Source organism: Pezoporus wallicus, unplaced genomic scaffold, assembly GCF_028554395.1.
Source record: "Pezoporus wallicus isolate ANWC-B61680 ecotype Strahan unplaced genomic scaffold, APGP_CSIRO_Pwel_v1 contig_4055, whole genome shotgun sequence".
Lineage (NCBI taxonomy): Eukaryota > Metazoa > Chordata > Aves > Psittaciformes > Psittacidae > Pezoporus > Pezoporus wallicus.
Genome location: NW_026642952.1, coordinates 842,447 through 857,655, shown reverse-complemented (window position 1 = coordinate 857,655; position 15,209 = coordinate 842,447). Strand labels below are relative to the sequence as shown.

General features: G+C 37.7%; 1 protein-coding gene across 1 annotated transcript in view; it reads left to right on the top strand.

Moving 5' to 3' along the window:
• SRFBP1 (serum response factor binding protein 1) overlaps positions 1-15,209 on the top strand; it is a 71,179-nt gene that overhangs the window by 28,675 nt on the left and 27,295 nt on the right. The gene's annotated exons all lie outside the window — the stretch shown is intronic.

Here is a 15,209-nt window from a genome sequence, read left to right as displayed (position 1 = left end):
GGGCTAAGGAAGTTGTCACATAAATGCGTGTTTATTTTTCCTTGATGACTATAGTGATTAAGTCACTGTTACTGTTGTGTGTTGGTTTTCTCTTTCCACCTTTCTCTACCCTTTTTTTTTTTTTCCTCCTTTCTTTTTTCTTTCCTGACCCTTACAGAGACCTTAGTCTTCAAAAGAGCTGCTAACTGCAAAGGCTTCACTGACCTATTTAAACGTGCTTTGTGCCATATTCATTAGGTGGAATCATGGGGATTTTCAGTACGCTGCTTAAAGAGGACAAGAAACTGTGCAGCGCTTTGTTGAAGTATAAAGCACTGGTCAAGCAACATGACAGTCGTATTGAGGCCTTCTGTTTTTCTGGCTTGCCATCAGTCTTGGTCATGTGATTGACTTGCTTGGGTTTTTTTATGGCACATTTGTGTCACATTTATTTGTCTGTTGGAGCATGATGAGAGTTCTGGAAATATCTCTCAAATCATTAGAGTATGCATCATGTGATCAGGAGTGGTGCAGTTCTGATCTTACAAGCCCATGTTTTATACAGCTTCTGTGAGCACTCCAGAGACCGTTTCACTGCAAGATCCATTCTGTACACATCTCCCTCCCAGAAGTATTTCCTTTGTCCAGGTGTAGATAAAATCCTTCCAGGATTGGCTCATGCAGATGTCTTAAATGCTGCTTGCCCTTAGGACCATATTGGCCAAGTACATTCAGGCTGTTTCTTCAGTTTGCGTTAATGAGTGCAGGACATGTGAGTGTTAACTTTCAGAGTGATTGTTAAGGGAGTCAAAGAGCTGAAGGCAAACAAATTTTGCTTTGAAATAGTTTATAGAAATGGAGGAGTCTTCAAAGTGAGCGACTGAGAAGGAGGAAAAGCTCTACCACATCTCAGGCAAATAACTAGTAAATAGGCTCATTTATCTGAAATTATGCTGTAAGTGATCTTTATTGTTAAAAAATGCACCCTTATAATAATAGTAATGATATTTTTATAGCAGAATGGTTGGTTTACATGGTGCTTTTTTGTCTTTTAAAATGAACAGACACTTACTAGCTCTACAGTGTATTTGTTCCTTACACAAAAGAAAAATTACTGTTTCTTATGAATCACAGCCTAAAAAGCAGTAGTTGTTTACATGTTTTTTCAAGACTTGATTTTTTCCTGAGCTTTTCCCAGTTGCCAGAGACAGCACACCTATTTCTAAAGATGCCTTTTTCTGCCATTAGTTAAAAACAGACCCAGACCACCTTTCCCCTACCACATATCCAGGAAAAACAAACAAACCACTTTGGGTGCTCCTGGCATGAGCAAGCTCTTTTGTGAAGGACTTCATGTATTGTGATGACCTGAGAAAGTACTAGAGTAGGACTGCATTTCGCAGAGTGTTTGTTTCAAGCTCAGGGAAGAGAGACTGAAATTCTGGGACCTTGACTCAGTTGTCTGTCTTAATGAAGTTTCTAATGTGATGACTGGAGTTTCTCCTACTTGAGAAAAATATCAGAGGGGTTGAAACCACAGTAAGGAAGAATTCCTTTCCTTCTTAAGAATTTCCTATCTGTATTCAGCTGCCTGTAAACCTGCAAGTCTTTTGTACTAGTCATTTACTTGAGGAATCTGTTTCTTGGTTAGCACAGTGTTTCAGTATGGTTGCTGCCACTTTGTGGAGCAACTGTAATCTTTCATCCAGAATGTAAGCAGAAAAAAAAAAAAAGGGAAAAAAAATCAATAAATCAGTTGCCTGATAGTGCAACTGCTCTTAAAGGTTGACTGCCTGCACCTCAGCAGGACTTGTAAGGCCTGCTGTCCTTATGAATGAGACAAATGTGAACTTTCAGGTGCAAGATTTTAACTTCTCTTTTTAGTGTAGATCTTTACTAATGACAATTTGATCTTACAGGAAGGAGAAAATATCTGCTACTATTTGACAACTGTCTTATTGCTAGCTCTGGGGTATGTTTTTTTCCTGTCTTCAAGTAGACTCTAAACACACCCTGCACACTTAATTTCATGGTACATACACTGTTTCCTAGGAGTGGGATAGAATTAGATGCTTACTTCTGAGATTAAAAAGCTGTGTCTGTGTCTAGTTTTGTTTTATGGTCTTTTTACATAATCACAGATGTACAGTTCTGCATATATTGAAAACCTGGGAAGTTTTGGTGCTGGGCTGTATTAAGAAACCTTTTGTTATTTAAATTTGAAAATAGCATATATTGTGTTATTGTTGGAGCAACTTTTAAATTTTGATTCTATATGTCTTTATTGTTAGAATTGGAGATCTAAAATAACTTAATTGGCAAATACAATTAGTACTGTGTCAAACACAACAATTAGAAGTAAACACTGTGGGGCTTCAGAATAGTTAAAAATTCCAGCTACATGGATGCAGGAACTGGGCTAATTGTTTGCAGGATTTCTCAAAGCTATTGGAATAGTACACTGTTTTCTGAGTTCTTCAGACTTTGTTTTGCCAAATCCATATAAAATATTTATTTAACAATTCATGAAAGATGGAGAAAAAGAACACTATGATCCTTCTAGACCTTCTACTATGATACTACTTTTTTATAATATAAAAACTTGCAGGATTTTTTAGTTGTTTGTCAGGCTTGATGGTACTGTCACAGTGGGTTAATTATCCACTGTAAGATACTTCTTACCATATTGAGGAAGCAATGATATTTTTAAAAATTTACTTACACAAAAATAACTGATTGTCTTGTGATTTCATAGCAACATGTAGCTTATCTTGGATTATTTAAATTTCTTGGCTGAAATTAAGTCTTAATACAACTTAATGTGGTTGCCTTGTTGTGTATTCAGGGGTAGTTACTGCCTTTATCTTACAGTGCAAACCTTGGTGTTATGGCAGATGTTGCTATAGCAATGTCATGTTCAGAGGATGGCCATAAATGAAATATGGAAGGAATACTATTTGCAGTGCTGGAAGGGAAAAATGTCTGCCAGTTATTGGGAATGAGCATCATTTAATTAACAACCATTGTTAAATGGTTGGGAAGGTATGTTCCCTATCCTGAAAATTATCACAGGAGAAACAGATAAGTCAGTACAATGTTTTTGTTTTAATATACTTAAAACGCAATATTTATCACAGAATAAGGAGTTGAGTACAAGAGATACAGGAAAAAACAATGCTTTACTCTGAATTTTATCTCAACTTTATATTTTAGCAAGATAGGAACAGAGGTAGAGTTAAGTGTAAACACTAGGAATACTATCAAAATTTTGAAAGCCAAAATGTTTTGTAAAGGTAGAAATTCAGTATGCAGGATGTTTTCACAACCTTTGTCCTTGGAACAAAAATAGTTCCGTTTCTCACCCTTATCACTTACTTTCATGAAAGGGCTTTTGTTCAGGACTGGGAAGCTGATGATTTTTCAGTAGCTCATCTTAAGGAACTTGATAAATCTTCCTTTCAGTATGGTCTTTTTGCATGGAGTTTTTGTATCCTGAAATACTGGGCTTTTTGAAAAAGTTTAGTTTTTTTCTAACAGCAGTGGTTTCTTTTTTTTGTTTTTGTTAATGCTTTCATCTTCTGTAGCCTTGGTTTTGGTTAACAACTCACCATAGCATTGTCTTACTTAAGATTGAAGACTAGTGCACTTTTTTCAGTACTAATTTTTTTGTTTCTTTCTCCTAGCATATGTTTCCAGCAACGGCCTTACATGCTCATAATAGGTAGCTGACTTTCATATTACTGTTACAGAATCTTTAACCTTTACAGGTTTTTGAAAGAATAATGGGAAGCAGGCTGGGAACCATTGGCTAAGAAGCAGCTTTGTGGGAAAGGTCTTGAGTGTCCTGGTGGACAAGAAGTTGAACCTAAGACAAAAAAGTGCCCCTTGTGGAAAGGAATGCTAACTGCATTGTGGTCCAAGGCAGTGGTCCTGTCCTTCTGTTTGGTTATAGAAGCACAGTAGTAAGAGTGTTGTGTCTGTTTCTAGGCTTCCCAGTGTAAGGAATACACGCACATACTGGAGCAGGTCCAGCAGAGGGTCAGGAGACGTCCTTGGATGGATAAGGAGCTGCTGAGGAAAATGCGAAGGAAAAAAAGAGGCTTATAAAAGGTGGAAGCAAAGACAGACAGCCTGGGAAGAGCACAGGGATGTTGTCTGGCAAGCTAGGGACCAGGTTAGGAAAGCTAAAGCCCAGTTAGAATTAAACTTGGCTAGGGATGTTAAGGATAACAGGAAGCTATTGGGAGAACTGGCTACCCTGCCTTTGGAGAAGGCTGAGGTTCTTACTGGCTTCTTTGCCTTGGTCTTCACTGACAAATGCTCTGACCGCACCACCCAAGTCTTGGAAGGCAGACACAGGGACTGTGAGAATGAAGACCCTAGGCCCACCGTAGGAGAGGATCTGGTTCAAGACCATCTTAAAAACCTAAACATACACAAGTCCATGGGACCGGATGAAATCCATCCGCGGGTCCTGAAGGAGCTGGCAAATGAAGTTGATAAACCACTGTCCATCATATTTGAAAAATCATGGCAGTCAGGTGAAGTTCCCGATGACTGGAAAAAGGGAAATATAACCCCCATTTTCAAGAAGGGGAAAATGGATGACCCGGGGAATTACAGACCAGTCCGTCTCACCTCCATGCCTGGCAAAATCTTGGAGCAGATTCTCCTGGAAGGCATGCTAAGGCACATGAAAATCAACAAGGTGCTTGGTGACAGCCAGCATGGCTTCACTAAGGGGAAATCCTGCCTGACCAATTTGGTGGCCTTCTATGATGGGGCTACAGAACTGATGGACAGGGGTAGAGCAGTTGATGTCATCTACCTGGACTTGTGCAAAGTGTTCAACACTGTCCCACATGATATCCTTGTCTCTAAATTGGAGCGACATCAGTTTGATGGATGGACCAGTCGGTGGATAAAGAACTGGCTGGATGGCTGCACACAAAGAGTTGTGGTCAATGGCTCAATGTCCAGCTGGAGACCAGTAACGAGTAGTGTCCCTCAGGGATCGGTGTTGGGACCAGTTTTGTTTGACATCTTTGTCGCTGACATAGACAGTGGGATTGAGTGCGCCCTCAGCAGCCTTGCAAGTGACCCCAAGCTGTGTGGTTCGGTTGATACGCTGGAGGGAAGGAATGCCATCCAGAGAGACCTTGACACGCTTGTGAGGTGGGCTGATGCCAACCTCATGAAGTTTAACCATGCCAAGTGCAAGGTCCTACACCTGGGTCAGAGCAATCCCAGGCACAGCTACAGGTTGGGCAGAGAAGGGATTCAGAGCAGCCCTGCAGAGAAGGACTTGGGGGTGCTGGTTGATGAGAAAATGAACATGAGCCGGCTTCAGTGTGTGCTTGCAGCCCAGAAAGCCAACCGTATCCTGGGCTGCATCAAAAGGAGCATGACCAGCAGGTCGAAGGAGGTGATCCTGCCCCTCTACTCTGCTCTTGTGAGACCTCACTTGGAGTATTGTGTTCAGTTTTGGTGTCCTCAACATAAAAAGGACATGGAATTGTTGGAACAAGTCCAGAGGAGGGCCACGAGGATGATCAGGGGACTGGAGCACCTCCCGTATGAAGATAGGCTGAGAAAGTTGGGGCTGTTCAACCTGGAGAAGAGAAGGCTGTGTGGAGACCTCATAGCAGCCTTCCAGTATCTGAAAGGGGCCTATAGGGATGCTGGGGATGTACTGTTCATTAGGGACTGTAGTGATAGGGCAAGGGGTAATGGGTTAAAACTTAAACAGGAGAAGTTTAGATTGGATATAAGAAGAAATTCTTAATGTTAGGGTGGTGAGGCACTGGAATGGGTTGCCCAGGGAGGTTGTGAATGCTCCATCCCTGGTGGTGTTCAAGGGCAGGTTGGACGAAGCCTTGGGTGGGATGGTTTAGTGTGAGTTGTCCATGCCCATGGCAGGGGGGTTGGAACTAGATGATCTTAAGGTCCTTTCCAACCCTAACTACTATGTGATTCTGTGATTCTATGAAAAAAGTTCTTCTGCTTCTGAAATGAAAAGCATTCCATTAACATCAAAATAATGAGCGAAGACAAGGTTATACTTCAAAGAGAAATGAGAGAGTCTGAAGAAATATAAATTACTCCTGGAGCAAATGCTGGTGTATGTAATTGTCCCCAAGTCAAGACAGTAAGGATGTTGCTTGTAAATGGAATTTATTTCCTGGAAATTTCACTTACACCTGTCTTCCCATATGTACATGTTCTTATCCTTAGAAGAAAATGATGACAACTGTTTTATTATAGCACAAATGTTTTGGTCTTCATGGCTGAGGAAGGAGTGATGAGCCAAATGACAGACAGCTTTTTGGGATGTCTTTCTCAGTATTTATGAGGTCTGAGACTGGACTTCTAGATTGTCTGAATGAGGGAGGAATGGCTAGTCAGGAGACTACGTAACTGTCTCCTCGTTTTGCCCACTTTCCTTTAATATTCCTACCTGCCACATTTTCTCACAGGATTCTTAAAATAGTGATAAGGCAGATTAGTATACTCAGTGACTGAGTTCTGTTCTTAATCTTCATGGCATTTCTTAAGATTTTCACTGATACATTGCTTCCTTTCATGTTTATGCTAAAATGAGAAACCCCATATTTAATACAACTCATTTCCCAAGTCAGTCTCTCATTTTCTCCTCCTGTGTGGGTCAGAATATCTTAACTGAGAAAGCTTAACAATCTCAGCATGAGAAAGCTGCACAATATGATACTTTTTTTTTTTTTCCATAGATAGCAAGCATAAAAAACTTACTTATAACTGTAAGGAAACCTGGAGAAAAATGGAGGGGGGGGAGAATCCCATACTGTACAGTTTTAGTTTGGAACGAGAAAACAACTGGCAGCCATTCCTACTCTTTCATTTCATTATGATAGCAGAGGTAATGATTTTTTAAATACCAGATATTGCTTTGATTGCATGAAAAAAAATGGGCTGCGTTTGTTAAATATAAAAGTCAGTAGAAATACCACCAGCTTCATTTTCAGGACTTCATTGTTGACAAGATACTTCAATAGAAGCAGTTACCATGTGGTGTTTTTTCTTATGCACTAAATTCTAAGCTACAAAATGAAAGCAGATAACAAAGACAGCTTTTTATTGGATTTAAGACAACTGAAGGAAAATGCTAAAATAGGTTTTAAGTAAAGGTTGTCAATTGCCTTAAAAATGTTGCTTGCAGATGATGAGTCTTGTGTTGGATTCAAAATCAGCTATTTTCACTTTTTTAAAGGAAAACTGGCTTGCAGATGAGACTTTGAATTCTGCATATTTTTCTTTCTTCTAATAAAAATGCAACCTTTGCAGTAGTACAAAAAAACAAATTAATGCAGTCCATATGCCTTAATTTATTTGAAAATTGAGCAGTGACAGGAAACAGTTTTTGTTTTATTGTTCAAAGTAGTGACAGAAATATCAGCATGGTTTGTGCTCATTTTGAAAATATTTATGCGTATTCCAAGTAGATAGTTTGTCATTGACTTCTTTCATCATCCCGACATATATTTAACTTCAGGGCACAACCCTGGGCCTCTTCATTAACCTTCTCTATCATTCATCTGAACCTGAGATAGAAAAGAATGTTTCTGTAAGCGCTGCATACCCTTTCTTTACATTTTGGCCGTTCCATGCTGAGGTGTATTAACAGCTGCTTGTGAGAGATCTGCGAGGCAGTTCTAGTTAATTTCTTGCTGTATAACTAACTGGTCTTTGTACTTAATTTATTCTGAATAAGCTAAGAAGAATATCTCCAGTTACAGTAGATCTACTTAGTGTGGTGGATCGATACTAAACTGTCTCAGGATTGTTAATCAACTGTTCTTTTGGGGACTCTTTATTCCAAAGAAATATGTCACAGAAATTGGGTCTTTTGTTCTTCACAGATACAAAAGAAGTTATTCTTGAATACTGTACTAAATGTTTTGAACTTACTTCTAATTAGAGAGGTTGCAGGTTAAAAAAATGGAGACCTACTGTAAATATCTTTATAGTCACTTGGAAACGAATTAATTCAGAATGGCGACTGCAGCTGCTATGACTTCTTGTTCCAGTTAATCCTTTTATGTGTAAAATCTTATTTCCCCATGGTTGCCCCCTGCTTACAAAAAAGGGAAAAAAAAATACATTAAATCAGTTCTGAGAATGTAATACTAGTGTAAATATGACTTCAGTGCTGGACAGACTCATTGGCACTTTTACTGAAGAATGGATTTAGTGAGCACATGGATGAACAGGATGAGGAAGAATAATTGTACCTTTAGGAGATGGAAGCCATGCCTTGCAAATGAGTGGTAGTTCTTTGAAGGAATAAGTACATAATGGATGCTCATTGAATCTGTATCTTAGTTTATTTCCAAAAAGCCATTGTCTAGTTTTCACCAAAGCCTATGGCAGGGTTGTTGGTTTTTTTTTGTGGCTTAGCTTGGGTTGTTTGTTCTATTCTGGCTTTTTTTAAAGCTGTTCATGGATATGAATAATCTTCTTTCAGTCACAGAGTTAAACATAGTAAGTCCTAAGAGAGGTGTAGGTGGTTAGCCTTCATAGTTCTGGGAAGCTAACAGTGGAGTTCTCTGGAGATCAGTGCTGGAAATTATTCAGAAAAAGTGAATGAATGACAGAGCTTGATCAGAATTTTAGGATAGCGTAAATGCTAACACTAAGACACCACGAAATGATATTATGAAGCTGACTAACTGGACAATAAAATGACTAAAGAAATTCAGTAGTGATAAATGCAAAGTAATGCATGTTGTGGTGGTGAGAATTACATTTCCAATGGTTCGTTTTCACTGGATCAAATTCGCTACTACCAGTAAGGAGGTGGTTTTTGGTGTTGCCACAGGTACCTGTGTGAAAATGCTATATTGGTATGTTGTGTCTTCGGACAGAATATAGTCTGTTCCTATTTAAATCGATTGTTTTATCATACACTGCATAAGTCTTTCTAGTGTATTTGGAAAGAAAAAAAGGCTGAGGGAAGAAAAGAAAAGCTAGTAAAAGCATACAGAAAAGTGTCAAGAATGATCAGAGGTATGGCATAGCATCTACAGACTGTGTAACAAAATTGCGATAGGATTCCCCAGGATACAAGGTGAATTATTGATGTTGGATGTTTACACGAATCATGTATTTGTCCTGGATAGTTCTTTTGCACTTTGTATACCAATACTTTGCTTTTAGCAGCCATTTTTGAAATCTGCAGGTATAGAAGCAAAAGAAAAAAATCTTTTTTTTTCATGTTTTGTTGCCAGATCTCTTCTTTCCAATTTTACCCCTCACCTTGAAAAAATAAGATTGCAGGTTTGTCTTGCTCAAGTTTCAAGATCTCTGGGAAAGGAGAAAAAGTAATGTATTTATTTCCAATGACGCTTTAAGAAAAGACTGCAGGAGGAGTACTTTTCCTGGAGATAAGTGCATAGGGGGAAAAGGAATGAAGGAAGGAAATTTTTTCTCCATTGTGTCTAATCCTAGAACTTTACCCTCTCTGGAAGCGGACAGAAAGGGGCTGTGTATATGTGTGGCTTTGTGTATTCATGCTCTTCTACCTCTTCCTACATCTCTCTGTGTTCTTCTGTTTTCGTTATTCATTTCATTTCCGTATCTATTTCAAACCAGAATCTAGTGGTGGAGATTATTAGCTGGATTGCACCTATTTGTCAGTCACTGTGTTCATTAGGAACACTGTGAGAGAACAGCACATCTCTTTTCTGATTGCTTTGGTGGCAGTGTTGCTGGCTTAAGCTCCTGCTGGAAGAAACGAGGCCAAATGGAGGAGACAGCTTTCTGTTAATTGTGCATAGCGTCCCCTTCTGGCAAGTAACACTGTTTTTCTTTAAATTTTTAGAAAAACAGTTCATCTGGCAACCAGCTATACTGGCAATGGTTGTAAATACCAGGGATAGTAATTCCAGACCAAAGACAGTTCCAGCCAACACAGGACTGCTTGGAAATATGTTAACCCTGAAATTGCATGTGGTTATTATTTTAATATTAGAAGAGCAGTGTGGAACAAATTGCCAGTACAGAGTGAAATTGTACTGGTGCAAGTGAGCACTGACATTCAGAGTTAGAAGATGTTTGAAGAAAAAAGAATATTCAAATAATGGTAATTTTGGCATCATCGTGCTTGCTGTACTGAATAATCCAGTAAGCGTCTTCTTTCCTTTTTTGTAACTTTTCTTTCAAATGCTTGTAATTGACATTTACATTCATAGTACCTTCTACTTCTGAAATTGTCACAAGATTACAGGCTTCCTAACTTTTTTTTTTTATATGTCCTGTGATGAAAGCAGTGGCTGTTGCTTCCTGAATGTGGCTTCTGAATCAGATGAGAACCTCCAGAATTAAACAATTCATTTAATCTAATTGACTAAATAAAACGCTGAGTTCACAGTGTTCATCTTGGTAGACTGATGTAATTGCTGGCATTTGACTTGCATACCTCTTGAAATATTAAATTAGTTTATAAACGTGGCAGAAAAGAGCAGTCTATACTTGCTGAATAAAGTTCGAGTATTTTACAACGGCTTAAACTAGTGATGTTAAGTCTTCTTTTGGGGAGTTGTTTTTTCATTTAGTTTTGTTATTATACTGCATAAATAAGTAGTCTTTGCCTCAGCTGTGTGCTCTGCTTTTTAAGAGAGCTTGTACAGCATAGCAGAGTAAGGATATTTAGCTAGAGGAAGGTAACCATTTGGACAAAATGATGTTCAGAGGAATATTGTGTAGTTTTGTTTGAGTATTTTAATAACTCTAATTTTCCAAGGAATAATAAAAAGCAGAAAACTATAAAGTTCTGTAGTGTGAAACTTAGTAGATGAAAACTCACAGGTTGACATTGAATTTCACTTGGATCTAAACTGAGACAGCAATACTGTAGACATTTAGTAATGTTTAAAATTGGTGCCAGCAAAAACCTGACACCAGTGTAGTTTACAAAAGAACAACTGCTAAGCAAGTTCCACTCGAAATACATTCTTGCATTCCCAATGATTAAATTTTGGAGTGACTTTTTTTTTTTTTAAACAAGATAGTAATAGTTAATTCATATCAAAACCAAATGCCAAATATTCCTTTAAAATAAGATATTTCTACAGCTTTCATTTCTGGGGGAAGTTCTGATAATTTCCTCTACTGACTTACTTGGGCTTTTTGTTTTAAAATGAGAATTAAGTTTTACTATTTTTCTTTAATCTGTTCTGTAGTACTCCTGCCCAAGTTGTTATTAATCCAACAGGGCTGATAATTAATGGTTTCAAAGAAGGTTATTTTTATTTTGAGAAGTCATTTACTAAAATAACAGGCAGGACAAACCAGTATTAAATTCTATAAAGCTTTCAAAAAATGTAAGGCAATTGATAAAACATGCAAAGTCATTAAAAAAAATACATGAAATTTTCTTCAGTGTATACTTTAGGGTTGTACTGTTGCACATTTTCCTTTCTTTTTATGCTTCTTTTTTGTAATACAAAATCTAGGTATTCGATAAGTGAAAAATACTATAATTACTGTAGGACATAATAATAATCTTAAACCCTAATGATACAGGGGAATGTATTTAAACTATAATTCACTTTGTCTGCAATTAAAGAGAAAATGTCTCCATTTCCACTGAATAAAACCTCTGGTTCAGTATGTGATGATATAGAATCAAGTCATCCAGTCAGGCTTCCAGGAAAAGCTTTGTTGGCTAGACTGATGGAACAAAAAAAGATCTATGGAATCTGGTTTTGTTGTGGTTTTGCTTTCCTGCAGTTGTCTGTTCTTTATGACACAGGTATTTACAGTAAAACTTAACTTCTGTGGAAAGCTAAATCTGTGCATCTGTGTACTTTGAAATTTTATCAAACCACATCACTACAGTGGTCAGTTACTATCTTCTGTGGTCTCTGTTAGCACCCAGTAGAGTACTGTGTATTTTTTTTAAGCTTTACATGTTTGTGTGACTTAGATTTTTGTGTCCATCTGTAGTTTAAAAAGCAAGGGTTTATGCCAATGAGGTGCCAGCGAGTCACCAAAGAAGTCATGACAGTAGCTCCCAAATAGATTTCCTCACTTTCTCTATCTGGAAGGTGCAGGCTGTGGTGTAAATATGCACAAACATTGAAAATCCTCAGTTTTATCTTGCCAGGAAGAACAGGTCTTTAGCTTCTTTTTTTCCCTCTATAATTTAATCACTGGATGGCTTCGTGTCATAACCAGTTTGTTCTCGTAAGTCTGCAAAAGATCATTCTGAGCATAAGTAGTCTTTGAGTCTTACTGTAAATAATACCATTATGAAAGTACACAAAAATATGGTATCTTCAAAGCAATGAAATAAATCAGCCATGGTTTACCTGAAAGTTTATATGCTTTTCAAAAAGAAACTAAATCCATGATAAGATTACAAGTTTTGTTTCGTCTATGAAGGCCTGTTTTCAAGAAATGCAGTACTCTAACTGGTTATATCAAACTGATTATGAAGAAAAAGTGACACACTTTTCCCCTGACAGTTTATAAATCTAAATCATTTGTCAGTTACATATATACACACACATACAGACACAAGAATTTGTACAGATGTAAGTCTCGTTAGTGGGCCACCATAACAAACTAAATGGCATTCTGCCAATGTAAGAAAAACAAACCACAAAACCAACTGTCCCCTCCCCCCCTCCCACCAGGCTGTATCTTTCCAAGCTCCCATTTTACCAGATGAGAAACCAAGATTAATACTATTGCCAGGAGGGGAATTTGGATAAAATTAATAAACAAAACAGCAGGACAGAAAATTTAAACTGGTGAGTAAGAAAATCTGATATTGTCTAGTTAAGTGTGACATAAACTTATTAATAAGCTTATTAAACAGATTAGTGCTATACCGAGATGTCTGTCTTATTATAAAATAGCTAATTTTACCAACAGAAAAAGTTAAGCACTTTCGAGTAGCTGGCTGCCTTTCTGCCAGGACTTACCAACTATTAACAGGTCACCTCTTAAGCCCCCTTTGAGTAATTAAATGTCCCAAACTTCATCTACCACGGAATGAAAATTTGTCTCTGTGTAACCTTTTAAAGTCTTTTCTGCATTTGTTCTCATTTTATAACCAGGATTTTTAACATAGGAATAAAATGGGTTGCAGTATCTGTCCTGATAATATCATAAAGGAAGAGAACTCTCATTCTAGACAAAGGGCCTATAGCCTTTCTTGCTCCTGGAAATTTAATCTTCCATTTGGCTTTACCTTTTTCCCCTCAACAGAAGCCAGGCAATCCAGGTCACTCTCATCTTTATCCATCACCTTTAAGCTGCGTGAAATCCTGCCAGAGAGGTCTACTGCTTTGTCTCAAATTTCTCTAACTGTAACCTGATGTTTGGTAGACTCAGAACGCTGTATTTGCTACTTGTTTGTGACTGCATCTTCTGCATTAAAGATTCAGACTTTCGTTTTAATGAGTTCCTGCTTTGTTGACTGCAACAATCCCCAAATCTTATTTATTTCTTCTGGCCGAATGACGTCATGAGAACGCCTGAATGATGTAACCACACAATTTATTTTACTTAGTGCTAAGAAATAGATTGGATAATCATTAAAATGTTCCAATAATAACAATAATAATAATACATTCATTTAAATGGATATAGTAACACTGCTGGATACCAAAACTCCTTTTGCTAGCTGCCACTAGAAACCTCTTGTCTGTGTGCCCATACATTTCTACTAAAAATACAGCACAATCTGAAAGCATAGCAAGTAAAAACCATAGTTTTTTCATATGGAATTTGATCCAGCATTTCAGCATTTCACGTCTAAAGATATCTGCCGTTACCTCCTGATGCAGCAGACTTCAGACACTTTATGTTCATCAGAGTTGATTGATCCTGTCACAGGTCTGAATTTGATGACCAGAAAATTAGGAAGGTATACACACTGCCAAGTCACTTGTTCAGAATACTAGTGTCCTTCAGGAGTCAAGTGAGTATCTAAATACCTCGATGCTAAAAGCTTTCCTTTTTTTTTTTCTTCCTTTAAAAACAGTTACTAAGAAACCCCCCAAAACCCTGCACTCACCAATCCTAGAAATAGGTCTGTGCACCCACTGGCCCATGCAGCTTAAATGAGGACTTGCTCTTGGGTGAACTATGCTTGGAGCTTAGGACAGAGGATGTGCTATGAAAATTCAGTGTGTCAGCTCCTCCAGTTTACAGAATCCTGCCCATACTACACATAAGGGCCTTGCTATGCCTCCCAAGTTAAATAACTTAATTTAGCAAGTTAATGCTAAATTTAAATAAAATGCAAGTAAAAGCATTTAGGTGTAACACTTAAAACAGATACACAAAGAATTCTAAAATGCTTAGGTAAAGAAATGAGAGATGAGATATGCTGAACCTACTCAGCATATCAGATCTCTGCCTTGCCCAGGTTGACTCACCATTCTTCCTGGCAAGGTTTGGGGCTTTTTTCCTATGCCTTTCTCTGCACTAAGGAACCTAGAAAAATGACAGGAAACAGCAAAGTCAGACTGAATGCTGTAGAAAAAAATATAAGAAACTTTTTGAGAAACTAGTCTCAAACACCTGTTCAGGGGTACAAATTATGATTTTTCGGTATGGGTATTGTTTTCTGCTTGTATATAACCTGATTCTACTACCTTTTTTTAATAGAAATCCCTCCTTTTTTAAAGACAGAAATCATGTTATAAACATGGTGTGTACGGAGTGATTTCATAAGGAAAGGCTCAACACTCATACAGCTAAGAGAATGTGAAAAATGAGGACAATGAATTAAATTGTATGATAAAGTTAGAAGGAAAATACTAGTCAAAACAAAATTGAAACTGAGTGATTTTTTAATGGTGCGAGGAATCCTAAATTGCTTCCACAGGCCACTACTGGCAAACTTTTTTTTTTTTTTTTCCTAACTCTTGAGTCATCTAAAACTGCGTTAGACACCATAGCTGGGAATACATTTTATGTGAATAATCATCATTTCTGAGATGTGTCAAAGCCTCATCCAGTCAGAGTTTTTTTATATCTTCCTCAGTATAGCATAGGTAGTGTCGTCTGAGCAACCATTATCAATGTTGGCATGAAATCGTATTTTCCAGATGCCATTTATGTTTGGCATATTTCTGTCCAATATAGCCTTGCCTTTCTGTGTAAGGCAGTTACAATTTATATAAGAAGTTCATCATTAAAAAAGAGGTAACAACCACAACAAAAAAGCCCTGCTCTTC